General features: G+C 41.3%; 1 protein-coding gene across 6 annotated transcripts in view; it reads right to left on the bottom strand.

Annotated features, from left to right (window-relative positions):
* CREB5 (cAMP responsive element binding protein 5) overlaps positions 1-17,086 on the bottom strand; it is a 258,218-nt gene that overhangs the window by 13,734 nt on the left and 227,398 nt on the right. The window lies entirely within an intron of this gene.

The following is a 17,086-nucleotide window of genomic DNA, read 5'->3' as shown; positions in this document are numbered from 1 at the left end:
GGTGTCCTAGTTCTTTCATCATAAAGATGGGAAAACAATGAGGGTGGCCTCAACCTGATCCTCCTTTGCTGAAAAGTTCAAGTATGTGTTGTCTTTTTATTACATGGTGACTTCTCTCTGTTTTGTATGCCACATGTCACTGGATTGGGCCCTGAAATCTGTCCAGGGCAAAACTTTCCCTTTTATCAATGGAATTTGTCCACTTTTACCTGAACACAACTAAAGGCCAGTGGGAAAGGTTGGTCCAGGTTTGGGCTGTGGCATAGGGCCTTTGTGTACAAAGGATATTATGGAAATAAAGAATAAAAAAGTTCCCTTTCAGCACAATTACAGGGTTATCCCAAAGCTGTGAGCTGTACTGGCATATTACTGAAATTGCTGGCATCCTTCATGAGTGTGCCAAAGGCAGAGCTTCACAGATGCCAGCTAGGAGAAGAGTTTCTTCCAAACACATAGAAACCTCCTTCACATCCATGGTTCCGCTTCTTGCTCAACATAGAACATTATCTACAGGCAGCCACCCAAGCCCTCTTTAACTCCATTTTCAAAGAAGTCAATTGATTTATTCTGACTAGTGCAAGTAATTAACAGAAAATGTTAAGGTAAAAAAGAAAGGAAGGAGGTGCATAGTATCACTTGATGCCAGACCAGCACAATTTGAATAACCCATCAACTACCTCCTAATTCATTATCAAGCCAGAGGATAGAATGAATAGCAGAGAGCTCATTTGTAGGAGATGTCACCATAGGACAGTCAGTAAAAAAATGCAGTGGCAGGGAGAGATGAATGGTAGGAGGCACAGAAGTGAGCCTTTCCCCACAGCAATATCTATCAGTGGGTCACAGATGATTGTCAGAAGATCTTATAAGCCAATGTGACAAAAAATGCCAGCAGAGGAACAATGGGCAGGCTGAACTGCATCTTTAAAGCAAAAAGAGTGACTGCCAGGATACTCAGAACCTATAGATGGGGATTTCAGTCTGTTTTGTATTGAAATAACAACTGTCTGTTGCAACACTGCAAAGGTAAAGGCTTCTGTTTTCAAAGCTGTTACTGTATTGTATTTGTACAACTGTGAGTGAGAAATAAACAAATTCTTAAGAGGAAAAAAACAAAAGAAAAATAGAGGATAAAAAAGAACATTGTGGAAGGCAAAAAAAAGTAACATTCAATTCAAAATGTCATCCTCAAGTTTTTGTATAAACATACTTTTTCAGACTTCATGAAGGTCATTCTACTGAGACACTCTTAATAGATCTATTCATCTAAATTTGGTGACTTCTTTCACTAATGATCAACTGTCTGACCAAGATTTAAAAAAAAAAGATATATTTGCAAAGCACATCTCAGTTTGCAAGAATGAAGTCTAGTCTAATGTCTTTTAAGAAGTTTCCTTTAAAAAGTCTATCAAACCATAACTACATGGTGTCATCACCCTGATGATCTTCCTTTAATACAGATCAAAGGTGACGGTGCCAGTGGGGTTAAGTACCTCCTTCTCTACCTCTAAAGTCAGAACAGAGTGCAATCTAGTATCAGTAGCAGTAACCCATCCTGGGCATCAAATGGAGGACTGGAGTAGCTGTTGTCATTAAGGTTCCTGAATTCCAGTGCCACCATGGTTACTGCAAGCAGCTCCTCAAAAGGCTCAAAAGAACTGGTGTTACCCAGGAGTGTACTAGGAAATACGGAGGGAAATGCATTAATAAGTCAAGTCTTTGTGTCACGTTTCTTCAACACTCACTAAAACATTTTTCATGGAGCTGAGCCACCATGCATATCTAAAACAAAGCACCAACAAAAACTGGTGTAACTTTGTTTTCTATATCTAAATGCAAGATAACCAAGCTCTCATTAGCCAGCAGTTTTATGTGACGAATACCTTACAAAATCTACCATGTCTGTTTGTCAAAGGCCTCTGAAGCTGAACTACAGTATGTCTTCTAAACTGCAGACTTTCAAAGTGACAAAAAAGAGAAGGAAAAACTTAATCTGTGGATAAACTTTTTTTTTCAGCTGTAAAAACTGAGGCTTACTAGTGTGATACAACTTCAAGGGGAATAAATTATTTTGTTTTCTTTCTGTAGCCCTTCTACCACATCCATTTATTTGAGACAACAAATCAAGAGAGACAGTGAGAGGTCTGACATGCAGCTGGTTTCAGTCAATAGGGGTCATTTCCATTTGGTCTGTGTATTTTACAAGCTCCTTGTTCACTGTTCCCAATGGGAGGGTGGGCCAGCTGCCCTGGATCCCAGTCCTGGTAAGAAACCAGCTCTCTACATCATCCTGTCCCAGGGCAGCAGCCATCGCCTCCCTTTAACTTCATGCTTAGATCAGCTCCACAACAGCAAGAGTCCTGTCCATGCCCACATCTGGAGCAGCCTTAATCTTCCAATAACCAGTCCCTGCTGCCCATCAGAAACATTCAGGGAACGATAAACTTTTTTTTTTTGTTTGGTCTTCAGTGAGATCAATTGTTTTTGATATTTTAGTTAGAGCAGAGGGAGGGAAAATCACCAGAACTTGGTATAAACTCTTTGCACTGAGTATGTATAGCACTCAAAGGGCAGGCGGCAGTTTTGTTATTGTTTCTTTTATGTGTGTTAATTGCAAGCAGCTGTTTTAGTTTAGTGTCAAATAAAATATGATGGCATAAAAATTGAGCTTATTGGACTGACGACACCACCAAATCCCCTCTAGAATGAAATGGTAACTCAAGATCCAATTCCGCGGCCGTTCAGTTTTTTCAGGAACTGTGTGACTGACTTCACCAGAGCCTGCGGGAACCTGGGAGTTTGCAAACTGGGACTGAAACAGAAGACTTGCTACTCAGACCTGCTTTCACCTAAACATAAAATATCTGCTAACCTCATAGCAGTGATTTTTAGGGCACAATCCCTTTTTTCTCCCTTTCTTAAGGCAATTAAAAAAAATATCCACCAAGCCAAGAGGAAATGGAGGTCCTCATCTTTACTGACTTTTGGGCCTTACTGATTATTTTTATTATTCTATCAAAGTAACGTAGTGGCCAACATCAGTTATAGCTAATTTCCACTCAGTCATGACATTTCAGTAAACAACCGTGAGTGACCCAGCCAGAGAAATCTTTCACAGAGGACAGCCTGCTTTGCCTCTAATAAAGTGAATAAATAAAATTCCCTTTTGATCCTACAGGATGTCAGAAGCACTTATACTGTTATGCTGAGGAGGAAGCAGAAACAGTGGATATTGCTGCTTCACAGGTATGAGCGTTGTGTTCACTGTACAGAACAGGCTCCTCGTGGCAATGCCCCTAACTGACACATTTACTCTGAAGCTACCCCACTGAATGCCAAATGAAGGTAACAACTCAAAGAAGTTATCCTTATACCTGGAGTATTGTGGGTTTTTTAAAACAAGAGAGTTTTCACAGTGGTTCCTCCATCTGACATCACAGTGCAGTTAATTGCTTGATGATTCCTTTTATCAACATAGATACTAACTTATACACTGAACGTCTTTGGACAAACCCCAAATCTGCCAAAAATAGCCTTGAAGCATTTGAGATCCTTAATGAAAAACAGTATCAGCTTCCCTAACACTTCTGCTATTCTGGATTTTGCTGCTTTCTAATTTTCCTCAGTTGCAACATGTATTTCAAAGTCGGCTTGGTTTTTGCCCTACCTTTCTTTCTCAAAAATTGTTAGTGAAAACCAGACAGCATTTTTTCAGTTTGTTAAAAGAAGGAAAAAACTCCACCAAACTGTAAATTTGGAGGTTGCTTTTCCCACATTTAAAAATGCAAATAATTTTGTGGATTTCACATGTGTATTAATACTTAAAATATTTAATCAATATTTATAACATTTATATAATGTTATCTTTAAAACAGGCATATTATATGCCATAATCTGTATATGACTATAAAATACAACTTTCTCCCATTCATATCTCAATGGAGAAATGACAACAATATTCAATTTTATAGGTGCTCTGTGCTTGTATCAAACAGTAAGCTATTATAACACTATGCTGAATTTTAGGTTGGGACAGACATGGAATGCTGGTTTTGAATAGGATTGAATTGTTCCAAATAAATATGCATTGCTGCACTCAGAAAAAAAGCTCTCTTCCCTTCTGGTCTGCATGCCCAAATCCCACTAAATTAGAAAGAGACAAGGCCAGCTGCAGTATCTAGTTAATGTCTGGTATATTCTTATCGGGAGATTATATCAGACCCTGGAAGGCACATGAAATATGATCTCAAAGATATTTTCTTGCACTAGTGACTTGATTCTAGTCCCTATTATACAAGGGTTTAATCAGTTCCCCACAGGGGACAGTAGAGTCTAGAGAGGGGAAATCAGAAAGGATTACAGACATCAAGCATCGCCACACATCTGCAATTCAGTAGCAACCTCACGGTAATGATCTTGATTAGCCAAACTTCATGGCAAGCATACCGTTGACTTCAGTGTCACTAATATTATTTTCTCATCTGCAACAGTCAAGCTTGCCTTTTAACTCTAAGCATCATACCCAAAATGAATATACAGAGTTAAGCCAGTGACAGCTGGCTGTCAGAACTTCACCCAGCACATTTCAGAGCATCACACTGAATTTTATCCTTTCCTTTAACTATGACTGTGACACGAGAACTTAGCATAAATGTCACCCAGGTCTTCTACAGTTGGCTGCTGACCAGCATTTCACAGTGTAAATAACAGAAACCACTCTTTGCAAATGTTCCACTTCCATTCATAAAAGTAAACTAGAAGCAAATCATCTCCACTCAATAAATGAACTGCAGATACTTATGAGCACATTTCAGAGACTGGCAATTAGAAAGTCTCTGATGCCACATTAAATGCTTTCTCCGACATTTCTTGTGCAGTAAAACACAGTCCTGCCTATTGATGAAAGGAGGAGTATAAGATGTGTGAGAAGGACATGAAATCCAGAACTGAAGTGACACCTTACACTAATGTAAAGAGAAAAGCGGGATGCATTTAATTCACAACTCGCCAGTAAACAGTGCCAAATTGCTAATCTTCAAATTATTCTCAGGCTGTTTGGCAAATCTGAATTATACTTTCCCCTTCTTTTGTGCTTTCTTCCCTACTTAGGTCCGATTTTGTAACAACATGAACAATGGATTGTCATCCAGCCTTCAGTGCAGCTCAGCCTCTAATAAAAACAACAAATTTTCTCCCTTGTATTTTCAAACGCAAACTGAATTAAACTTCAGCGGAAAGCAGTGAGAATCAACTGCAAGCAATCAAAGCAGCAATAAAACTAATAGACACCACGCTGCTCAAGGACGGGTCAGCTGCAAGAGCTGCTCCAGCATCCCTGAGCTCGGGGCACGGGGGAGCTCTGAGCAGCCAGGCTGCTCGCTGACATCAGCCCCAGTGACGGACGACTCTCCACATGACTGCCAGTTTTAAATAATCCAATGCAGGTCGAAGCCAGGGTGGCCCAAGGGTATTCTGTCGGAACTGCCATTTTCTGGTGATGGCATTTCATTGAGAACAGCCACAGCTCCAGGGACAGCAGAAAACTTATGTGAGTTTACATCCCAGCTCTGCCCAGCAATTTCCTTCTGCTCCTCTCAGAACACCTTGCAAGAGAGAAAAGTACCAGTATCCTTGTGCAATGTACCACCTTTTTAAGGATTAGTAAAAGACTAAAGTCTCTGTTCCTATTCTACGTAAATTTTTCATGAACAAGTAAATTACAATGAAGGCAGAAAATACACTGAAAGAATGGTTTATATTTCTCACCATATACTATTTCTTGCATGAATCATTTCTCAAATCAGTATTAAACAACTGGATTTGATTTGCACAGGAGTCAGGAAGTGTAAAGTTCAAAAAATCAAACCCCTAATTCCCACCAAGTCTAAGTCAATCCCTCCATGTGTATTCATGAAAAGGGATATTTAATTATATAATCACACAAAAGATAGCAAAGTGATTTATTACTGGCAAATGGTGTCATACAATTTCAACATACAATACCAATGGAAGGATCCAAAAAATACAACCAACTTCTGACTGATTTCCCCACTGTGTGCCAGAGTCCAAAAGAAAAGCAGCTACTTAGCTGCTACCTACCCCTGGAGAGGCCAGTTTCTGACAGCAAAATGCCTGACACTTGGGGATTAATTACCTGCCTGCTGGTTTTGTCTGGGACAGAGGTAATTTTCTTCATAGTAGCCAGTATGGGGCCGTATTTTGGATTTGTGCTGAACACAGTGTTGATTACACACCACAACATTTTTGTTATTTCTGAGCAGGGCTTGCACAGTGTCAAGGCCTTTTCTGCTTCTTGTCCTGCCCCACCAGCCAGAAGGACGGGGCTGCACAGGAACCTGCAAGGGGACACAGCTGGGACAGCTGATCCCAACTGACTGAAGGGATGTTCCGTACCATCTGATGTCCTGCTCAGGAAATAAAGTGAGGGGAAGTAGAAAGAAGAGGGAGATGCTCAGAATGATGTTATCTTCCCAAGTCACCATTATGGTTGATGGAGCCCTGCTGTCCTGGAGACGGCTGAACACCTGCCTGCTCATGGAAGTGAATGAATTCCTTGTTTTGCTTTGCTTCTGTGTGTCTCTTGCTTTACCTATTAAACTGTCTTTGTCTCAATTAATGCATTTTCTCTGCTCTATCCTTCTGAATCAATCGCCCATTCCACCAAGAGAAAGTGAGCTGGCAGCTTTGTGGGGCTGAGTTGCAAACTATCAGTAGGCAGGCACATATCAAATCACTATTCTAGTTCTCAAAATAGTCAGTCTTTGGCTTACTTAGTCCTCTAAATTAACCTATGGGCTATTCCCATGCATGCTATGCTGTCACCTGTGGAAAACACAGAAAAAGGAGGTGGCAATTAAATCACTCAGTGTTAATCACACTCTGTAAGACACTATGAAAACTTAAGGAGTTTAAGGAGCTTAAGGGAGCCTGTGTCTGTATTGCTCATCTTCATGTTCTGTTCTCTTAGATCCATTTTAAAGCTCATTCCCAAGGTGAGGGACCTTAGAGTTTTTTCTTCACACTGGACATAAAGCACTTTTAGCAATGTATCTGACAGAGAGGTTGAGGCTCAAGTCTTCCTCATTCCTGCAAGCAAATGCTCTAAGTTTCTAAAATCATGTTTCCATGTTCCAGGACAATGCAAGTGGAAAGTGTTTGTACACTGCTTACATTGCTGTATCTCTGAATATATTGCCTGAGAACACAACAAACATTTATGATTGAATGAAATGAGAAAAGCGGGAATTGATTTCAGAGGAAGTTGGGGGATTTCCTATACAAGCCAGATAGAGAGCAAATCCTTAAATCGGGGCACTCTAACACTGCAAGGAACGCTAGGTTTGTGTGTTTTAATCTGTACTCAGAGATCAGATGGGATTAGCACTGCAAAAATTTCTCCCCACAGACTACTGCTCTGAGACCCCTTAATGTGTACTTCAGCTTTTTGATGACAATGCAAATTGCTTACTTTCCTTTTCCCTCTCAGGAGCATAAAACACACACCAAGAACACAAGAAGGGCAGGTCTAAAGTCTTTCCTGTCAGAAGATTTCTGAACTTTCATCACCCACCTCTCACTAAGGCTGATTATGATTAAGTCATTCATATTTAAAGAAAAATGCCATCCAAATACATAAAACTTAGGGTTTTATTTTTTTCCTTCACTGGTGTGATTTTTTGAATACTCGTTTTTCCTGGATTAAACCCAGCACATTTAAAGGGCAACTAGCAAGCCAGAAATCGGATACATGTGCACTTAAAAGTCCTTTGATTTCATCCCAGATGTGCAGTGCTCAGGGGCACGCACACACACACACACACACACACACACACACACACACACACACAGAGAGAGAGCACAGAGGACATGATCTAGTCTGTAGATTTTGTTTCAAGATTATACCAACCAGACTCTGAAATGTAAAACTGAAGCCCTGACCACTTACAGCCATTAGAGATCCCAGGGCTCTCTGTGAAAGAGTATTGATGTTCATTAGCCCCTTGGCCTGACTGAAAAATTCACCACAGGTAATTAGACTGTCTCATTACCATGCAGTTTTAGGTGAAGTTATTTTTCTTCTTAATTTCTAAAGGTAAGTGATTCCTGAAACATTTTAAAGCATTCATGGATTTTTTTTTAATTTTTTTTCTGAAGAAATGACTAGAATACAAAGTCCAGTACAGGGACATATAAAATGAGAGGGTTCTTACAGGCTATTTCACATTTTTTTAAAGCTTTATTTCTTCATCTAACCCAAAAGAATGAAAACAGCATTTTAATTCAGCAGACAGCTTTTGATTATCTAGCAGTGAAAACATAATGTCTAGTGGCTTTTTAAATACATGCACTCCAGAATAGCATGTAGCAGGTAGATACAAACCATAAAAAGTGTGAACAGGTTAATATAGTGTCCATTTTCACTGTTATAAAAGAAATAAAATTTATGCTGAGAGTTGTACGAATGGGTATCATGAATATTCAGCACAGAACACATCAGTGTTGGTAAGTACTGTCCTATTATGGCCCTGTGTAACGTCTCTTATGCCCTTCCAGGTTTCCCCATGTTGTCCCCCTGCCTGCATCCCTCAAGCTGCTGCCCTCCACCGTGCCCTTTTTGTTCTCCACCAGCAATGCCATCCCCCTTTGTTCATAGACAGCTCAAGTTGCTGCCTTGTTTTTCACCACCTCACATGTATCAGCTGCTTTCAAACAGTGTTGTCTTGGGTCAGAAGCATTGAATTTCAAAGCCACTTGGGGCTCCAGGAACAGCAACATCTCAACCCCCTACCAGATACCAGCTGCCTACTCTATCAGTGCCACAAGGTTTTTTAATACACTTTAGGACAGTTACAGTGTGAAACAAGAGAGAAAAAGAATGAAGCCTTCAACCATTCTTCTTTTATTGGAGTTGGTGATTTACACTAATGGGTTTTACTTTGTGTTTGAAAGGACTAGGAATGCATCCTCACACACTCCCCATGGTTCAGTTGATAAGCAATGACTTAGTAAAATGCAATATATTAGCAGCTCACTCTCTTGTGTGGCATGTTTACTCCTTGGCAATGCTGCTTTTCAGAGCATTGTGTCAGAGCAAACCAAAACACCACCTTCCCCAGCAAAGGGAAGGATGCTGCTTGCTTGGTAAGCCATTGAATCAACCTGTCATTTCTGGACAGCTGCATATGGCTTTCCCTTGGCATGTATCACAGGATACAGAACTAATTTGCACAGGTCAGGGGCCTGGCTAGACCCACAGTTGCAGTGGCTGTCAGACAAGCAGGATTTCCTTTCCAGCACCAAGTGACAGGTACAGCATATCCTGCTTTGCTTCATTGTGGACTCTTCCCTATTCCTCTTGTCAGTGGAAAGAGGGCATAAATAACCATCAAACACCAAATTCCTGGAAGAACTGGCCTGTCTGGAGACAGATAAGAGCAGAGTCCATAAAGCAACCTGCACCCTGAGGCAGGTAGAACACCATATGTTGGGTGAGCACCAACCTGGGAATGGGGTGATTCTAGAACCAGACATCTCCTCACCTACCTGAAGTATGCCAGCATCCTGGGAATAGACAATTCCTGCACACCAGTTATCTGTCTGTGCTCGCTGTCCTTCACAGCACAAACGAGTCTTCTCAAAAGCACAACAGGCATCTAGCTGCTCCTGCTATTACCCTACCTTCCTTTTTAAAATATTTCTTGTGTACTTCTCCTGAGTGAGAAAGGCATAAATACCGTCTTGTTTAACACATCTTCCTGTCTCCTCTCCCTGCCTTGCAGACAGCATTATACATCTTCCTGACACCACCATTGTCTGATTCATTTGACATATGCACCAGAAAAAAAAATGTCACGTTCTGAACAAGAACATAACACTGTGATCTCATTCCCATCTCAGACTCTGCAGCACCTTCCATTTCTTGCTATTTTAGATAAAGAAGGACTGGGAAGCTTTTCCAGCTTGCTTACTGGGAGACTTACAGAGGAGATGTGGTAATGGGAAACCAGACCAGCAAAGGCACACAAGCGCTTTGACAAGCATGTTGGAAATCAAGGTAATGCCACAGAAAGTTCAGCTATTTACATCCTACTTAAGAGTCTGAAGCAGTGAAATCTTTCTCATCTTCTGTTACTTTGGAATACTGAAGAACTCAGGTATTTCCAATAGGGAACACCACTTTGAGAGGTGATGGCAAGGACATTCTGACTGTACGATGAAAATCACTGATTCCTTCTGTCTCATCATTTTCCTCTCTTTTGAAACAAAAAAGTCTCAGGTATTACTCACGTCTGACATCAAAGGTTACGATGAAGTTCCCCCTTTTGTCTGGCATGCCATCAAGTCAGTGTAAGGCATCCTGATGCCTTATCTCATAGAATCACAGAACTGTAGACCATATGTATCGGAAGGGACCTTCATAGATTGTCTAGTCCAGCCCCCTGCAATAAGCAGGGACATCTACCCCTTCTCTGGGTGTTCCACCATTCTCAACATAATCTTCAAATCTTCTTTGTGCTACCCAGTCTAAATCTATCCTTTTTTAGTTTAAAACCATTACTAGTAATACTGTCACAACAGGCTCTGCTTTAAAGTTTGTCCTGATATTTCTTGTAGGCTCCCTTTAAGTACAGGAAGGCCACAATAAAGTCTGCCCAGAGCCTTCTCTTCCCCAGGCTGAACAGCCACATCAGCCTGTCTTCATAGGAGAGGTGCTCCAGCCCCCTCATCATCTTTGTGGGCTTTGTCTGGACCAACTCCAATAGGCCCATGTCCTTCCTGCATGCTGAGGAATTCAGAGGTGCATGCAGTGCTCCAGGTGGGGTCACATGAGGGGAGAGCAGAAGGACAGAATCCTGTCCCTCGGCCTGCTGGCCACGCTGCTTTGGATGCAGCCCAGGATACAGTTGTGGCAAGTTTACATTGCCAGGTCATGTCCAGTTTTTCATTCACCAATATCCCCAAGTTCTTCCTGGCAGGGCTGCTCTCAATCCCTTCACGCCCCAGCATGTATTGATACTGAGAGTTGTCCCAACCCAGCTCTATGACCTTGCACTTGGTCTTGTAAAACCCCATGGGTTTCCCCTGGGCCCCCTTCTCGACCAAGTCCAAAGTCCCTCTGAGTGGCATCCCATGCCTCAGGTGCTTCAACTGCACCACTCAGCCTGGTGCCAGCTGCAAGCCCAGCAGTGCACTTGAGCCCTCTGTCTGTGTCAGTGATGAAGATAAAAACAGCCCTCCCTGCCTGATTGCAGCCCTCATTGCCCCTCATGTGCAACTTCTGTCTCAGCCACAGAAGGTCACAACTGAGAGATGTCTGTGCGCTGGCAGCTGAGACACAGGCAGTCTTGCCCCAAAAACACACCCCCGTTCCTCTTTCCCAGTGAGCCACAGGAACGTCTGCTCTGCCTACAGTCTTAATAACCCATTAGCAGCCTGGCCAAATGAGTGAACCTCTCACTGCTGCCTCTCTTTGGAGCTCTGCCAAAGGACAGAAGACCAGGGGCAAGGAGGATTGAGGCAAACCAAATCGGATGCTTGGGTGGACAGGGGAAGGGGAAAAGGGGGAGAAGAATTGGAGAGGAAATGTTGAGGTAGATATTTTTTTCATTTTTTCCATGCAGCTAAAGCATTGGCAGATAATTTATCACGTATTTTGATGGTGCTCCAGCTGGCAGGGAAAAGAGCTATCTGTTTATTAATTCAATTAGCCTGCTTATTTATCAGCAGAGGGCAAGAAGGTGCAGTCACAGGCTGCGCCAGTCTCAGACCGCCTACTGTTGGGCTGAGAGGATGACTCGGAGTGGGAACATCCTGCCCCCACCACTCTGGCCAGTGTGCTCATCACCACATTATCTCAGGCCTTCTGAAGTAAGAAAAGAAAAGAAAAAATAAATCTAACAGCATACATTATGCACACCAGTACATGTCCAAAGCAGGCCTACAATCAAAGGATCACAGCTTTGATGCCATCAGTTAGTTCCATGCCATAGAAGTATTGGTCATGCCTGATATTCTGCCCAGAATTGAACTCTTTACTTAATTAAAACAGTTGAATACACTTTTGGTTTTGAATTCAACAGAGATAGTGTCCAAACCAACACCTTAATACAGCACAGGGCTGCTGGAGCAGGTAGGAGAGGGCAAGGAGTGTGCTGCCCAGGTATACAACAACATTTGTCATCTTTGAGAAAGCAGCATTTGTTGAGGAGGAAGTAAACACAAAGCGGGAGAAAAGGCTGGCTTTGGAACGACAGAGAAATACCCTGAGCTAGGAGGGCTGGAAGAGAGGTGAGGCCACTTCTTTGTTCTGCCTATCTAGGACTATGAGTTTTCTTTGCTACTTGTAAAAAATCTCAGGCTTCTGACCGTTGAAGCTCTAAATTCAGAAACTGTTGTTCAAAATGCTGCTTAGAACTATCTGAGCTGAAGTGTTTCTAAAAACACAAGATAGGTGAGAAGTCCACGGTGCTGGAGTGTGATTTCCCTACATCCTCCAGCCCCAGAACCTGCAGACTGTCATTTCTATGCAATTCCAATGCTGGAATTCATAAACAGTGTTTATTTTTCTCTCGCTTCTATAAGTCATTCCACTTCTTTTTCTGTCATACATAAACACCGTTGCAATATAGATATACTGGCTTCCAGTTTTTATGTGTCTACATAAAACCTACAAGTGGCTTCTGATTCATACAAGTCCTGCAATGCTTTGATTTAAAAATTAGGCTGCTGACAAGGACAGAGGGGGTCTCCTTGAGGTAAGGCTAGGACACACATGCTCTCAAATGCTCTTTCATTGCTCTTCTCATTTTGTTCCTGCACCACCAGATGTTTAAGGAAAATCAGCAATTTTAATTTTTTTTTTCCTGAAAGTTTCTTTAGACGTATTCTTCTACCTTCTGAACTCTTGCAGGATATTTCAAGGCAGGACACCATATCTAATTAGGATGGCAATGAATGTTTCCACTGCACATAAGCTCAAAGCAGCCTCTAAAAAAAAGATTCTCTATAAATACATCTCCTTTGCCCTTCAGTTTCACAGCCAGGTTTGCCTTTTGCTTCTCCTGGCTGATGATTAGTTTAATATTCTGAACCAAGATCCTGCTTGACAGATGATTCCACGACCACTGATAGTTTAGACCACCTATCAACATTTTATAAATTCTTAATTTTCTCACTGCAGCCATATTGAACAGTTTCGTGCAAATGAGGCTTATAATTACCCAGATAAATCAGTCTAAAGCAGTATTTCTTAGGATCTTTCTCAATTTTCTCCCCGGAGGATGGGATCCCATCTGCTTTGCTACATTCAGGCTAATTGAAGGGCACTGACTTTTCCAAATGGATTCATTAATTACTCTCTCCAGATTCTCTGAGGGGTTCCTCATTCAATGGGTGACACTTGGGCTGTGCTGTACCATCCACCCATGTTTAGCAATGTAGCTCTGACTCTCAGCTATGAGCTAAAGCATTTGCAGATGCGTTGGCAGGAGTGGTTCTGGCCTTTAACTGCACAGTGTTACAAAACAAATGTAATTCTGCTTCTCTTTTGCATCTAATTTAATATGCATTCAGAATCTATAAATATTGTAACCATGACTGTTTCAGTATGTTTTACTCCCTGCCATCATAAATATTAGCAGCTACCCCCAAGAAAAAAACAGAAGTTTACAGGTACTGCATTGCCAACAGCAGAAAAAGAAGGGAAACAAGCATTTGCTGCCGTATTGCAGAAAATCTGGTATGTGTAGCAGTATAATGTGAAATTAAACTATTAAATTTAAATACAAAGCTGTCCTATATAAATCTGAGCCTTCGCTGGTTTTATTTAGTACAGCAGCAGCCTGGGTTTTCAATAAACCCACATGTAATCATATTGCTCACTCAAACATCAGGCAGACACCAAAGGAAAATAAAGACCCATCTAGCAAACATCTAATTTAGGAGAGGATTACCACCACTTAGGTGGTGGCCATCTTCAGATAGGAGCAGACAGAAGGAAACCTGCCAGCACTCGTGGAGTCTGGCTGTGCTGGAAGCTGTATCCGTGTTCCCCGATAGCAGGCACAATTTTACACTACTTAAAATATTTTATATATCCAAGTGCTGGGTTGGTTAACTCAGGTCTATGAGGCAACTGGCCTGGGAATTGGTGACACAATCTGCTGTGAGTGAACAACAAGCCATGCTTTCCAGGAATCCTCAAGCATTTTGTAAACATCAGGCCCAACTGTGGAAGTTGCCAGGCCTCTTTGCATAGGTCCATGCTCCCGCACCTCACACTGCTCGGAAGATGAAGGCAGTGTCACTAGATGTGGTGGGACACCCACTTTACAGATGACTGAACTAAAACTCTGAGAATGCCTCAATATTAGAGAAACTCTTAGAGGCAGAGCCAGAACTTTCTTACAAACAGGCAACAGCACTGCTCCTTTTGGCTCTTTCCTGCCAATGGTATTGCAAGCCTCCAGGATGAAAAAAGGGTCAATCTTCTTGTGCCTTACTAGAGGCAGTAGCTTAAATCTAGGAACAGACAACAGAAATATAAATATATATGTTTTTGCTTTAACTAGGTGGCTGCTTTGGGCAGTCAATATCATGTAGACAAAAATCCAATGATACAAGTCATCTAACAAATCAGTGAATGTATAATTCTTCTGCTGTAATGTGTCAAAGACATAATTATTCAGATAAACAGATCATGTACATAGGGTTGTAGGTATGAACACAGGGGTGTATGTAGGGATGTACTTTTTGCTCTACAATTTAGTAAGTTGTTTCTCTTCTCTCACATTCCTTCCTTCTTAGCTCAGCAGTTGTGCTTCCCCAAAGCTCTGACCAAGGTGGAATCCATAAGGAGACATTTTTTTTTGACAGAAAAGTTCTTTCTCACAACTTTCCCTCTGATTCACAGCTGATCTTTCCTACATGGTACTCCCACTCACTCAGCAGATAATAAATTTGCTCCTTCACTGGCTGGTACAGCAAAGTAATGCACCTTCACAGAGGAAGTCTGAAGCAACTTTGTCACCACCTGGAAGGCCAGTGATGCTGAATTTGAGTGGCTGGCTGTTTGATTTTGTTTGTTTGTTTGTCTCTCCTCTTTCTCTGGTTTATAAACAACCAATCAGGGGTCAAAAAGCAATCAATAAATTGTTCACCAAAAAAAAGTAAAGCCAAGCGAGTAGGCCACAATTTTGCTGCTTATTTGCTTTTTTTCCTGCGTGGCCAGTGCTGGCAGACCAAACGCAGCAGACAGGCAGGCAGGTGGGCAGCCCCCTTCCCCTGCCAGCTGGGTGGTGGCTGCAGGACAGCCACACTGCTCCGTGTCATCTGAGAACCTGGACACGTCAGTCCACCCGAGTCCATGCCAGCGCTGCCGGCTAACTCCGCATCTGGTTGTGTTTGAGTTCTCAGAAGCTAGCCAGGGGTGTTTTTGTTTAGGTTTGCACATTTTATCACCTTTATAACAATGAAAATCTATAGCTTGAGTACTCGAGGTCTAAAGGGACCTGGGTGTCCAGGATGAATCATAAGGAACATTTTTCAGGGAAAAGGACATTCACTGTGTTTTGCAATGCAAGAAATCAGTCTAGACATTACCAAGTTTTAAAAAACAATATCAAAAGCAGCCCACTAAATTTTTTCTGAATTATTTTTTTAAAAAAGTTCAAAACCAGCTCCACATGCTCAAATGAATTTGTTCCTCACCCCAAGACAGTGAGCTAGTTTGGCTCTAACTAGTGGCACTGCTACACCTTTTTAATCTGGAGCTGAGGAATATGACATATTATACACACACCAGTGAATTGTAAAGTAGTTAATTTTCTGTGCAGCTGACAGAAATGATCGATTGGCCTTACTCTTCACAAATGCCTCACCTTCTCTCTTCTCCCTCTGCTCTCCTCCCTTCCTGCTCCAGAAATTCCTCAGAACACAACATCCATGAAGTCACATAAACTGTTTTGCACAGTTCCACAGGACAGCAAGCAGGGCTTCATGTTTGCTCTGTATTTCATTATTACAGAGCTTGGCCCTGCACAAGGGGCCACAGAATCAGACCACAGTATTATTTCTTATCACTATTATTATTATTATTATTATTATTATTATTATTATTATTATTATTCTGTGGAATCAGACCACAGTATTATTTCTTATCACAAGCCCTTTTCTGTTGCTGCTGCTTGAAGAACCATTGCTATTTTATTTCTCATTATATTTGAGGTGGAAGATAAAATGTAAACAGATATAGTAGCAGGTAAAACTGCCTGCAAGTTGTTTTAAATTTTTCCCAATTCTTTCCCATCAATTTTATCAGCAATTTTTCCCATTAAAACAGCAATCTGAAATATTTCAGTAAGATTAAGGGAAAACATAATTCATTTAGTATTTTCATTTTTTTGAAGGAGGGTCCCATATAATTTCACCAGTCTTCAAAGTCCATACTTTGAAAAGGATATTTTTCCCATTATCTTCTTCTGACTGAAAACCCTGGAGGCATAGATGAATGTGTTTTTCTGATCTTAAACTCACTATATTTTAAGTAAGAAGTGATATGACTGAGAGCAACATATATCTAAGAGGATTTCCCCCAAAAAGGAAATAATGATTTATTTTACAAGTGTTTCATAAACTGGTAAATGCTTGGGTGGACCAAATGATGTCCACTTGAACTAGACATATACTAATTTAAACTAGAATTAGAGAAATCTCAGCAGCTGCTTCCAGAAGGTATGATTATTATTACTATTGGCCATGTTGATTTAAAAATAAAACTCATCTATACTAGACATACTGTGATTTATTTTTCTTTGGTCTCTTTCTCATTTTGATTCTGGGGGTTTAAATGACTGGAAAACAAATAAGAGTATACTTTGAAGTAACAAAATCTTCACCCACGATGTCAAACTGTGCAGCCCGTTTCACAGCCTGTCTGCAGCGCAGCATCTGACCTGAAGATTTGTTTCTCTCACACTGTGGCAAAATAGGATAAATTAAATATACCACAGCAGAGATACTGGAAGAATTCACTTCACGTATGCAGTTGTTGCCGTGGGACAGCTGA

Source organism: Poecile atricapillus, chromosome 2 (genome assembly GCF_030490865.1).
Source record: "Poecile atricapillus isolate bPoeAtr1 chromosome 2, bPoeAtr1.hap1, whole genome shotgun sequence".
NCBI classification, from domain to species: domain Eukaryota; kingdom Metazoa; phylum Chordata; class Aves; order Passeriformes; family Paridae; genus Poecile; species Poecile atricapillus.
Note: the sequence above shows the minus strand (reverse complement) of the source record. Positions and strands in the feature narration are given on the sequence as shown.